The 10,723-nt window shown below is 45.0% G+C and overlaps 1 long non-coding RNA gene across 1 annotated transcript; it reads left to right on the top strand.

The window, feature by feature from the left end:
- The first annotated feature begins 886 nt into the window (after positions 1-886).
- Positions 887-8,615, top strand: LOC308627935. The gene is made up of 3 exons (XR_014017471.1): positions 887-965; positions 7,903-7,977; positions 8,563-8,615. It is a non-coding gene; the product is annotated as an uncharacterized lncRNA (long non-coding RNA).
- Positions 8,616-10,723: the final 2,108 nt, after the last annotated feature.

Below are 10,723 nucleotides of genomic sequence, written 5' to 3'. Positions count from 1 at the left end.
AGGCGTTCATAATCCAAATGTTGGTGGGGACAGCTGGAAGGCTGGGCACTGTGTGTCCCTCTTTATATGGTTTTGAGAACTCTTTAGTCACATTTCTACAAGGTGGCTGGATTTCCCTGGAACAGCTTTCCAAGAAACCAAGATAAAAGCTGAATGGTCTTGACGGTGCCTCGGGTGTCATGCAGTGTGACTTCTGCTGTGGCCTATGGATCAAGCCAGTTGCTGAAGCCAGTGCAGACTCAAGGGGAGACGAGCAAGACTCTCCCTTTCAGTGGGTGGAGTAGCAGAGTTTTTATGGCCACCTTTAATTACTACTTTGTGCATCTTGGACTTGTGGATGCATGTTTTTTATCTGTTTGAGAAAACTTGCAGGCATTTCTTCCTCAGGTCTTTCTTTCTTTCTTTTTTTTTTTTTTTTAAAGAAGATGTTGGGGGTAGGAATTTATTAATTGATTTATTTATTTTTGCTGTGTTGGGTCTTCGTTTCTGTGTGAGGGCTTTCTCTAGTTGTGGCAAGCGGGGGCCACTCTTCATCGTGGTGCGCGGGCCTCTCACTATCGCGTCCTCTCGTTGCGGAGCACAGGCTCCAGACACACAGGCTCAGTAGTTGTGGCTCACGGGCCTAGTTGCTCTGTGGCATGTGGGATCCTCCCAGACCAGGGCTCGAACCCGTGTCACCTCCATTAGCAGGCAGATTCTCAACCACTGTGCCACCAGGGAAGCCCCCTCAGGTATTTCTTTCTTTCTTTCTTTCTTTCTTTTTTTTTCTGTACGCAGGCCTCTCACTGTTGTGGCCTCTCCCGTTGCGGAGCACAGTCTCCGGACGCGCAGGCTCAGCGGCCATGGCTCACGGGCCCAGCCGCTCCGCGTCATGTGGGATCTTCCCGGACCGGGGCATGAACCCGTGTACCCCTGCATCGGCAGGCCAACTCTCAACCACTGCGCCACCAGGGAAGCCCCCTCAGGTATTTCTTTAACTCAATTTTCCACTCATTTCTTCTGGGACTCCAATTATAGAGCTAAGACTTTCTTATTCAATCCTCCAAATCTCTTAACTTGTCTCATAGTTTCATCTCCTTGTCTCTGTGCTGCATTCATGGGGGATTTATTTGGTTCATGAAGGTTTTTTTTTCTTCTGACATTTATTATAAATATTCAAACAATGACCAAGTTAAAAGACCTTTACAATAAATGCCCATATACCTACTACCTATATTCTACTCTTGACATTTTATTCAGTTTATCATATCCGTTTGTCTATCCATCTGTTTATCTTACTTTTTGATATCTGCAATTTACTTGAAATATATCAGTAGCCATGGAGTTTTATTTCAATTCTTCATTTCTAGAAGTTCACTTATTTTCTAATCTGCCCATTTATTCCTAATAGTGTCTTTTTGCTTTGATTATGTTATTTCTTTTACCATTTTCCCGCACAACTATGCTTATCTGACAATTCCAGTAATTGTTTGGGTGTCAATTGGCTTTTGTTGTCTTTTGCTAAAAGTACTTGATCTTAATCTATGTTGCATTATCTAATATGATAACTGCTAGCCTAAATTAAAGTTAACTAAAATGTGAAGTTAGAAATTTAGTTCCTCAGTCACCCGAGCCACATTTCATGTTCTCAATAGCCCCTGCTGGCCAAGCCTTCGGGTTTGAAGGGCAAGAGTGCAGAACACAAGGTTGTCACCTGGCCCCGTGGCCTGCTCAGTAGGTTCACGGCTAATCTCTCAGCAGGTACTGCTGGAGGCCATACCCTTGTCCCACCCAGAGCTCCACAGAGGCCAGGACACAAGGCACAAACCCACAGGCTTCCTCCCCTGCCAGGGTGAAGAACTCAACCATCGATGGCTTGTCCATCTCAACCTTGGGTGTGGACAGAGGCCAGTGGGGACGACGGGCCACAAGGGGCTGGCATCCTCTGCACGTACACATGGGAGGGTGACCCAGGGACCAACATCTCGAGCTGTGGGGTGGTTTTAAGTGCCGTCCTGCAGCGAGGCAGGCCTAAGAGAACTGGGCCTGAGGTTTGTCCTGTTGGTCGAAACTTACCTGCCCTGTGTCTCTCACCGAGTCCAGCTTCCCAGATCACCTGCCTTCTGTCCCTGGCTACAGCTCCTTACCGGCCAACTCCTTTTCATCCTCTAGGTCTCAGCTCAGACGCCACCAACAGTTACTGTCCCATCACCCCATTCAGTTCTTTCAGAGCACTTACTGTTGTCGGCAGTCTTCCTGTGTACTGTCTGCCTCTCTCACTGGAATGCCAGTGTCACGAAGGCATGTCCCCTGACTTGTTCACTCGTGTATCCCCAGGGCCCAGCAAGTTCTTGGCACATAGCTTATAACTGGTGGACGAATGCTACCTCTCCTTGCAGTATCTGTTTAGGAACCTCAGGAAATACAATGATAAACTCAATGCTTTTAGACGTTATGGAATCCTAATGAGGGAGGGCTTTGAGTGAGGGGAAGGGCCTTAATGAATGCTCTAGAGGCATTTTCTCAGTTCTGGGGGGCCTTGTTTATTTACATCAGTGGGGATCCAGTGAGTTGAATGAGTACCAGTTATTCCTTCTCAAATACCTTATAGGAAAATAGATGGTATTTATTCCATCTTTTGAATCCCTTCTACCCAACTCTTCCAAATCGTTAGGTTTTAGAATCCTATCAGATTTAAGTTACACTTCCTCCCCACAAAGCCCACGGTCTGAAGTTGGTGGGTTCCTGGCGCTGAGCCCGGGAAGCTGATTCTACTCTAAAAGAGCAAGTGCTGGGTACCCTGGGGCCCCCCCGAGTATGGGGGCATAGGCAGGTTCCCTCCAGTGAAGTGATCGTGTAGCATATGGAAAGGAAGCCTGGCAACTGCCCGACAGCCCTATGACTTAGACATTCTGGATCTGCCGGGTGCTCTGCAGAGTGTCACTTCCCCATGACTCACAGAGCAAAAAACAAAACTGCAGCAACTTGTTAACTTTTACAATAAGCCAGAACCGTTCATTTCCCGTCGGGACCTGTCGGGGACACTGACTGCACATCTGTAGCTAGAGGTGCTTGTTCCAGGAGGCTGTTTATGGAATTTCATTCCCCGCGTCTGCTCTGCCTGGAATAAACCAGTTTCACCAAGCAGAGGGCCGTTCCTAGGGAGACACTGAACTGAACTACAGGGCTGCACAAAAATCTCAGTTTGTTCTTGATGATATCTTTCTCCCTCCCTTCAACTGCTCTTCCCCGCTCTGGGCTCACGGGGCAGGTGGCCCCTGCACCTCTGAAGGTAGAGGGCAGTGGCTCACTGAGGGTGGTCATAGCCTGGATTCTTGCTACAGCTGCTGGAAGAGCTGTTGTCTAAGACCTCGGGAGGAGGTCTTCCTGCTGGTTTCTCAGTAACTGCTGGGCTTCTATGGCATTTTCATTTCAAATAAAGCTGTTAAGCCCAATCAGAAAAAAAAGGGGGAAGAAAAAGGGTTGGGATGGTGTCAGCTCTTAGGCAATGCCAGGTGGTGTGAGAAGGATCTAGGAAATGTTGAGGGGGAAACTCCATTCTTTTCAGGAATTTAATAATGGAGTTGTATCAGTCAGAGTACACAAAGTTACACTGCGGTAACAAACGCCACCACCATCCCAGTGGCTTAAAAACAAAGGAAGACTTTTTTTCTCTCTCTCAGGCTACAGTCCATCCCATTTGGCAGGTGGGCTCTGCTCACAGGAGCCCCTGGGGTACCCAGCTGGTGGTCTTTGGATGCCTCACCAGAGGGGAAGAGCTCCGGAGGGTCTGTCTTTGCACTGGCAGTTGAATGCTGTGGCCCAGCAGTGAACTCATAGACTGGGAGTAGTCACACAAGCATGCCCCAACACAAGAGGGTCAGGAAGGATAATCCTACAGTGTCTGGAGGGGGAAGAGCTGGAAACAGGGAGCTGCCCCAAAGTCAGTAATGGGAGTTGAGTGAGTTGGCCTTTCAGGCTTCAGAATGGTTCACACTGCAGAGCTCCAAGACTTTGACTCGAGATTGTTTTAACCATTTAGTGGGCTTGAGGGCCACAAAAACTTGGTCTCATGGCCTTGTTCTCCTGCTCTGGCCTTGAGAGCTATCACGGTGTTTATTTTCTCGCCGCTTTGTAGTCAGTATGAAGAGGCAGCTTTGGAGGATGGAAGGTAATTGGGATTAGGAGATGAGATCTGGTATCACAGGTGTGGCTATTTTAATGCTGTTTGGAGAACACAAACTTGGGTCACATTAATAGAAGTAGAAGAGGCAGATCAAGGGAGGGGATGGTGCTCCTTTATTCTACTGTACTTATACCTGGCCTGACATGGTTCTGTTCTGGGTATCATACTTTGAAGGCAGTTCTGACAAGCTTCGTCGGGCTGGGACCCAGGAAAGGTTATCAGGGGAGTCGGGAGTCTTGAAGGTTATTGAAAGGGGTAACTTGGCAGCTGCTGTTTTTGAATAGCCGTCAGAAGTTTTCCTTTTACTGGTGAGGAACTTACCTCCCTGTATTGAGGTGTATTGGACTGCATGGTAAATGGCATGCTCATTACTATAAGTGACCAAAGAAAAGCGGGGAAGGGAGTTTGACCCTCCAAACAAAGGGTGGCTGTAAGAGGCAGCTTCTTGGGTCCTTTCCACTCTGTCATGATAATTCTCTGATTCAGTTTTTGTTTTTGTTTTTGTCACACCCTGTGGCATGTGGGATCTTAGTTCCCTGACCAGGGATCGAACCCAAGCCCTCTGCATTGGAAGAGCAGAGTCTTAACCACTGGACCACCAGGGAAGGCCCTGATTCAGTTTTTTCTCAGGAATGAAAATAAATCTTTCCTCACGGGAGAGGGAGTGAAGGCCAGTTGAGACTCCACTATATAAAACACTGCTGCTCACAAATGCTCCTCTGCTAATCCCTCAAGAATCTTGAAATTGGTGGTAGACACTCCATTTTACAGGTGAGGTAACAGGCTGAGGATGAAGGAAGTCAGGCACACATACAGTCTTACAAGGTGTTTTGGTTTAAGTGTAGAGTCTAGACTCAGACAGCTTGGGTTTGAATCCTGGTTGTGCAGTTTTCTAGCTGTGTGACCTTAGGTAAGTCATTTAACTTGTTTTATCCTCTGTAAAATGGAAATGATAGTACCTCTTAAGGTTGTGAAGATAAACCAATTTAATTAATTATAGAGAGCATACTGAACATGAATACCTTGGCACAGAATGTGAACTAAATAAGTTCATCTATTATTAAAATCATTATCAATTTTTGAACTAAGTTTGAAACACTATAGGAATTTGATTCATACAAGTAGGAAAGCAAAATTAATTTCTTTCGCTTTCTCCTGTTACCCATGTAGATGTAACAATATTTTCTTCGTTTCCTAGAAATGGCTCTGTTCTAGCATTTCAACATAGTCATAAGTAAGATTTCATAGTTGGAGAAGCAAGATTTCATAGTTGGAGAGCACTAGATATATTCCAAATCGATTAATCATGTTTAGAGACCTGAATCCTCTAAACTCATCCTGTAAGCCAATAGCAGAGGTGAGTCTGTGTATTCAGGCCACAGAGTATTGTCTTCACTAGTCATGACAGGAAATTGACAAAATCAGTCTTTCTGATCTGGACTTCAGGCTATGTGCCTTCCCAACCTTTACAAGTACACAAACAATACTTTTTTTTTTTTTTTTTTTTTTTTTGCGGTATGCGGGCCTCTCACTGTGTGGCCTCTCCCGTTGCGGAACACAGGCTCCGGACGCGCAGGCTCAGCGGCCATGGCTCACGGGCCCAGCCGCTCCGCGGCATGTGGGATCTTCCCGGACTGGGGCGCGAACCCATGTCCCCTGCATCGGCAGGCGGACTCTCAACCACTGCACCACCAGGGAAGCCCCTAAACAATACATTTTTTACAAGTATATTTTAGTATTGATAATATCTATTTAAAAAATATATTTAGTATATTTAGCATAATATCTAAGGTTTTGTTTCACAGGCTTAACCTGAATAGCAACATCACCCAGGGCCATTGTCTCAGAATCCATTCCCAAGTCTAGTGTAAACTCAAACATCAATGCAAGCAATGAGAATGTGCTTTAGGTCAGTTCGGGGGGTAAAAGTCCCAAAGGGGCTTGTGAGATTGAAGCACTGTCGGTATGTTTTGTTGATATGTTCCCTCCCTCCCCACTCTGGCAGATGTCTTGGTTAAGGTGATGGTTAAGTCAGAGCACCTGAAAGAGCCTTTGAGTGGGGACTCTTCCAAAGTATCAAAATCTGTGGGGAGAGAAATTAAGCCGGAGGTAAGCTGAGGATTGAACTAAGTGGCTGTGTGCCCGTCGACCCTTCTTGTTCTGGTGACAAGGTCAACAGTCCCTGGTAGGAATCTCCATCCCCTGCACATTCTCATTTTCTCCCTCTCCCCCTCCCCCCCTTTTCTCCCCCGCTTCTCCCCTACTCCTGGCTTTTGGCTCTTACCCAGGTGGGAAACTTTCTCCTACGTCCTGACTTGCTGGCCCACCTTCTGGCTGGGATCAGGGAACACAACTGAGGGGCGCCAGGCATGACGGGGAGGTGTCAGACCGTTTAGGTGATTAGGCTCTAGTTCCAGATGAGCCCCTCCTAGGTTTTTGGACAAAGTGTCCATTCCAAATCTGCTTTCTTAGCTCTGTAAAATCCACATGTGAGTTTAACAAAGGTTGTAGTTCTAAACGTTACTCACTTGCTGAGACCTAATTGACTAGGAATACTACTACTACCTGCATTATTGCCAAATCTCTGGTTTGGGGAAGGACCATAGCTACTCAGATGGTACAAAGGACACCCCCCCCCCATCCCACACTCCTTATCTCCTCACAGTTCAGGTGGATACAGTCTTTTGCTGTAACATACATCAGTGATTGTGGCAACTCCGGTGCCCCTCATTGTTCACCTTCAGTTGACAAAACTTATGCTTCCTCAAACGAATTTTCCTCCTGTAAAAAGATCTGGCATAACTTCTGTGCCTCAATTTCCTCTTCTATAAAATGGGAACAATAATAGCACCTACCTCATAAGATTGTTATAAAGATTAAATGAGTTTCTATGAAGAGCTTAGAACAGGGCATGGCATGTAATACATGTTACAGAGTGTTAGTGGTTATAAGACATTACTTATAGGGCTATAAATTGCCATGTACCTTCTGGAAAACAGGGTAACAGACATATCAAGAACCTAAAACAAATCGCTCTCAAACCCACATATCCAACTTCTAGGAATCTCAGAAAGATATTACTTGTTAAACTCATATACCAATATATTTCTCACAAGATTATTATAATAAAAGTTAGAAATATGAATGTTGAAATCATATGGGTCAAATAAATCATGGTACCCTGTACATGATGGACTCCTTTATAGCTGCTAACAGACTATAGCAATACAAGTTAAAAAAAATCTACAAACCTGTGTGCACATAAGTATAGTGATGAACACTCCATGTGAAAAATGGGTGTGCACACAGGAGGGTGTGGGCCGTGGCCTTGTGAGTTTTCCTTTTTTCTTTCATAACTAAAGAGGAGATCTGCAGCACATGCTAAAGATAGTCATATCAAACCAAAAGTGGGAACAGAAGACAATGAGTTTTTTAACTTTTTTTCAGGAAGACTTGACTTTAATGATAATTGTCACTTAGCAGTTCTTCCTGAAACTAGTTGCCTTTCATTTTTATTTTTGAAGAAAGTTTGTTCAGAAAAGGACAATCCTGTTAGAGATAAGCGACAGCTATCTACCTAATGCTGTGGTGCACCATGTCATTTTTGGGGGCATCATTCCCTTATGTTCCAGGGCTGAAGGCAGCCTCCATAATCAGTCGGTAGGAATGTGTTGAGTCTTGACCAGCTGTAATAAAGAGCAAAGGTGGTCTCACACAATCTCTACTTTTGTTTACAGCTCTTAGGAAGAAAAGACTCTATTCAGCCCCAAATGATGAAGGCAGGCTGACTGGAATGGAACAGTACATGTTCTGTAAGTTTAGTTGTTTTATTCAAGATGTGTTAATGTGTGGTTACTCCATTTGCAAGGGAAAAAGCCTAATTCATTTCTATTATGTCCAAGTGCCCAAATTAAAGGGAAAAACCCCATCAAGGGTTAAAACCAGAGTGTCAACCAAGATCTTCACGAAGCTTTCCCTTCCCTTGTAGTAAACGGGAGAACAACCTGGTAAAACACAATGAACTGTGGCCAGAACCACTGATATCACTGATGTCCCAGGAAGAGTGTGGTTAAAAACCACCTCATTGTGCTAAATTTTCATGAGAGAGAGGAATTTTCATACAGACATGAACCAAGACTTCTTACTTGATGGAAAAGATGTGAGTTTAAATAAGAAACTAAATGAATTCAACAGTCTACAATATATTTTCATAACTAAATTGTTTAGCCTTAGACTCTTTAAAAGCTAACATTTCTCTACCAAGAGGTATTTAGGTTGTGTTTTCTTTTTCTCCCTTCTAAAATATTCCTAGAAGAGATGCTGTGAATATCGCATAGGTTTTCTGGCGACACTTACAGTCTCAGGCGGTAGGTGTGACTAATTTCCTGTCTTACCAGCTAAGGACCCTCATCCAGGATGCTCTAGGAACCCATAAGGCAGAGAAAAGATGGCCCTTCCTCAAAGGTATGGATGGGTCTTTTGGCTATTGGTGGCAGTCGGTACTTACTGTGCTTGGAGGATTAGGCGTGCTTCAGCCAGAATCAAGTGAACTGCAAGTCCCTAGTGCTAGTCTATGTCATTTACTGTGGAGAGCAGGCCCCCTCTCAGTCTTCATCATGGAAAAGTTATGCTTGTACCCCAGCCCAAGGAAAAGTTGGCTATGAATTCATCCATTTATGTCATATCTTTTATCGCATTCCTTCTGTGGATCAGGCATTGTCCTGGGTCCTGGGGATTCAGTAGTGAACCTAAAAGACTAATCCCTTTCCTTATGGACTTTACGGTCTAGCCAGGAGACAGACAAAACTATGGAGTTTATTAGTTGATAAGTTCCATGGAGAAAAATCAGGGAAAGGAGGATAGAAAAGGGGTGGTGCTATTATGGTCTTTAAAAGGTGGTAAGGGAAAGCCTCATTGAGAAGACGTAGGAGCGAGCCATGAAGCTAGCCATGGGGGTAAGAGGATTCCAGATGGCGCCGAGGCCCTGAGGCAGGGTTGTGCTTGATGCGTTCGGGGAGCAGCATGGAGACCAGCAAGAGAGGGAAGGACAGAGGAAGAGTCATTGGAATAGTCTAGAAGCTAGTGTGGCAAAAGGGTCTAGATAGTGAGGCTAACCAGAACAGTCTATTTCTCCTGGTTTTTGATGTGAACGAGTGTAAAACTGGCCTGGAGCTCTGTGGTGATGGAGCAGATGTGTCAACAGAGTTGGTTGGCACAGAATAATATTTCATCGTGTATACCACATTTTCATTCACTGTTGAACTTCTTAGTTATTTCCAGGTTTTGGCTATTATCAGTAATACAGCTGTGAACATTCATGTCCATGTCTTTGGATATGAATGTTCATTTTTCCTGGGCGTGGAATGGCTGGGTCAATTGGTAATTTATGTCTAACTTTTTAAGAAACTGGCAAGCTATTTTCCAAAGTGGTTACACCATTTTACAATCCCATCAGTGACACATGAGGATTCCAGTTTTTCCACATCCTTGCCAAAGCTTATTATTATCTGTCTCTCCCATCATAGCCCTCCTACCATCATAGCAGTGGTATCTCACCATGGTTTTAATGATCCCTGCCCTCCCTAATGCTAATGATCTTGAGCATCTTCCATGTGCTTATTGGTTATATATTGCACCGCAGAAGATTAATGACTTTTTTTTTTTTGTGGTACGCGGGCCTCTCTCACTGCTGTGGCCTCTCCTGTTGCGGAGCACAGGCTCCAGACGCGCAGTCTCAGCAGCCATGGCTCACGGGCCCAGCTGCTCCGGGGCATGTGGGATCTTCCCGGACCGGGGCACGAACCCGTATCCCCTGCATCGGCAGGCAGATTCTCAACCACTGCGCCACCAGGGAAGCCCGATTAATGACTTTTTGGCTGTTGCTTTTTAAAATCCCAAGAGAGGGAGATTATAAACATTTCTAGGGGTAGGAAGTGGATTTTCTGTCCTGCTCATTAACTGCTTTATCCTAAGCACTCAGCACAAGACTTTGAGAGGAGAAGGTCATGTATTCGTTTCTGATGGCTGCTGTAACCAATTACCACAAATTTGGTGGCTTAAAAACAACACACATTTATTCTCTTTCAGTTCTGGAGACCAGAAATCTGCCATCAGTTTCATGGAGCCAAAATCAAAATGTCAGCAGAGCCTCCGGGGAGAATCCATTTCCTTGTCTTTTCCAGTTTTTAGAGCTGGCTTTTTTGCATTCTTTGGTCCATGACTCCATCTTCAAAATGAGCTGAGTACCATCTTAAATCTCTCTCTCTGCTTCCTTTGTAATACGGTTTTCTTTCTCTGCTGTAGTAAAATCTCCTTCTCCCTCCTTAAGGATGCTTGTGATAACATTTAAGATCCACCTGAGGAATCCAGGGTACTCTCCCCATCTCAATAACCTTAACATAATCACACCTGTCAAGTCCCTTTTCCTTTATAAGGTAACATTCACAGGTTCCAGGGGTTAGGACCTGATTATCTTTGGGAGCCATTAGGGAGTCAGTAACCATCTGTTAAGGCAACGCGGCTTCACTAGCTCTGGACTTGGAATTGGCTGGTCCGGGG

The sequence above is a fragment of the Mesoplodon bidens genome, assembly GCF_964165515.1.
Source record: "Mesoplodon bidens genome assembly, chromosome: 14".
NCBI lineage: Eukaryota > Metazoa > Chordata > Mammalia > Artiodactyla > Ziphiidae > Mesoplodon > Mesoplodon bidens.
This window is presented reverse-complemented; position numbering and strand designations above follow the sequence as displayed.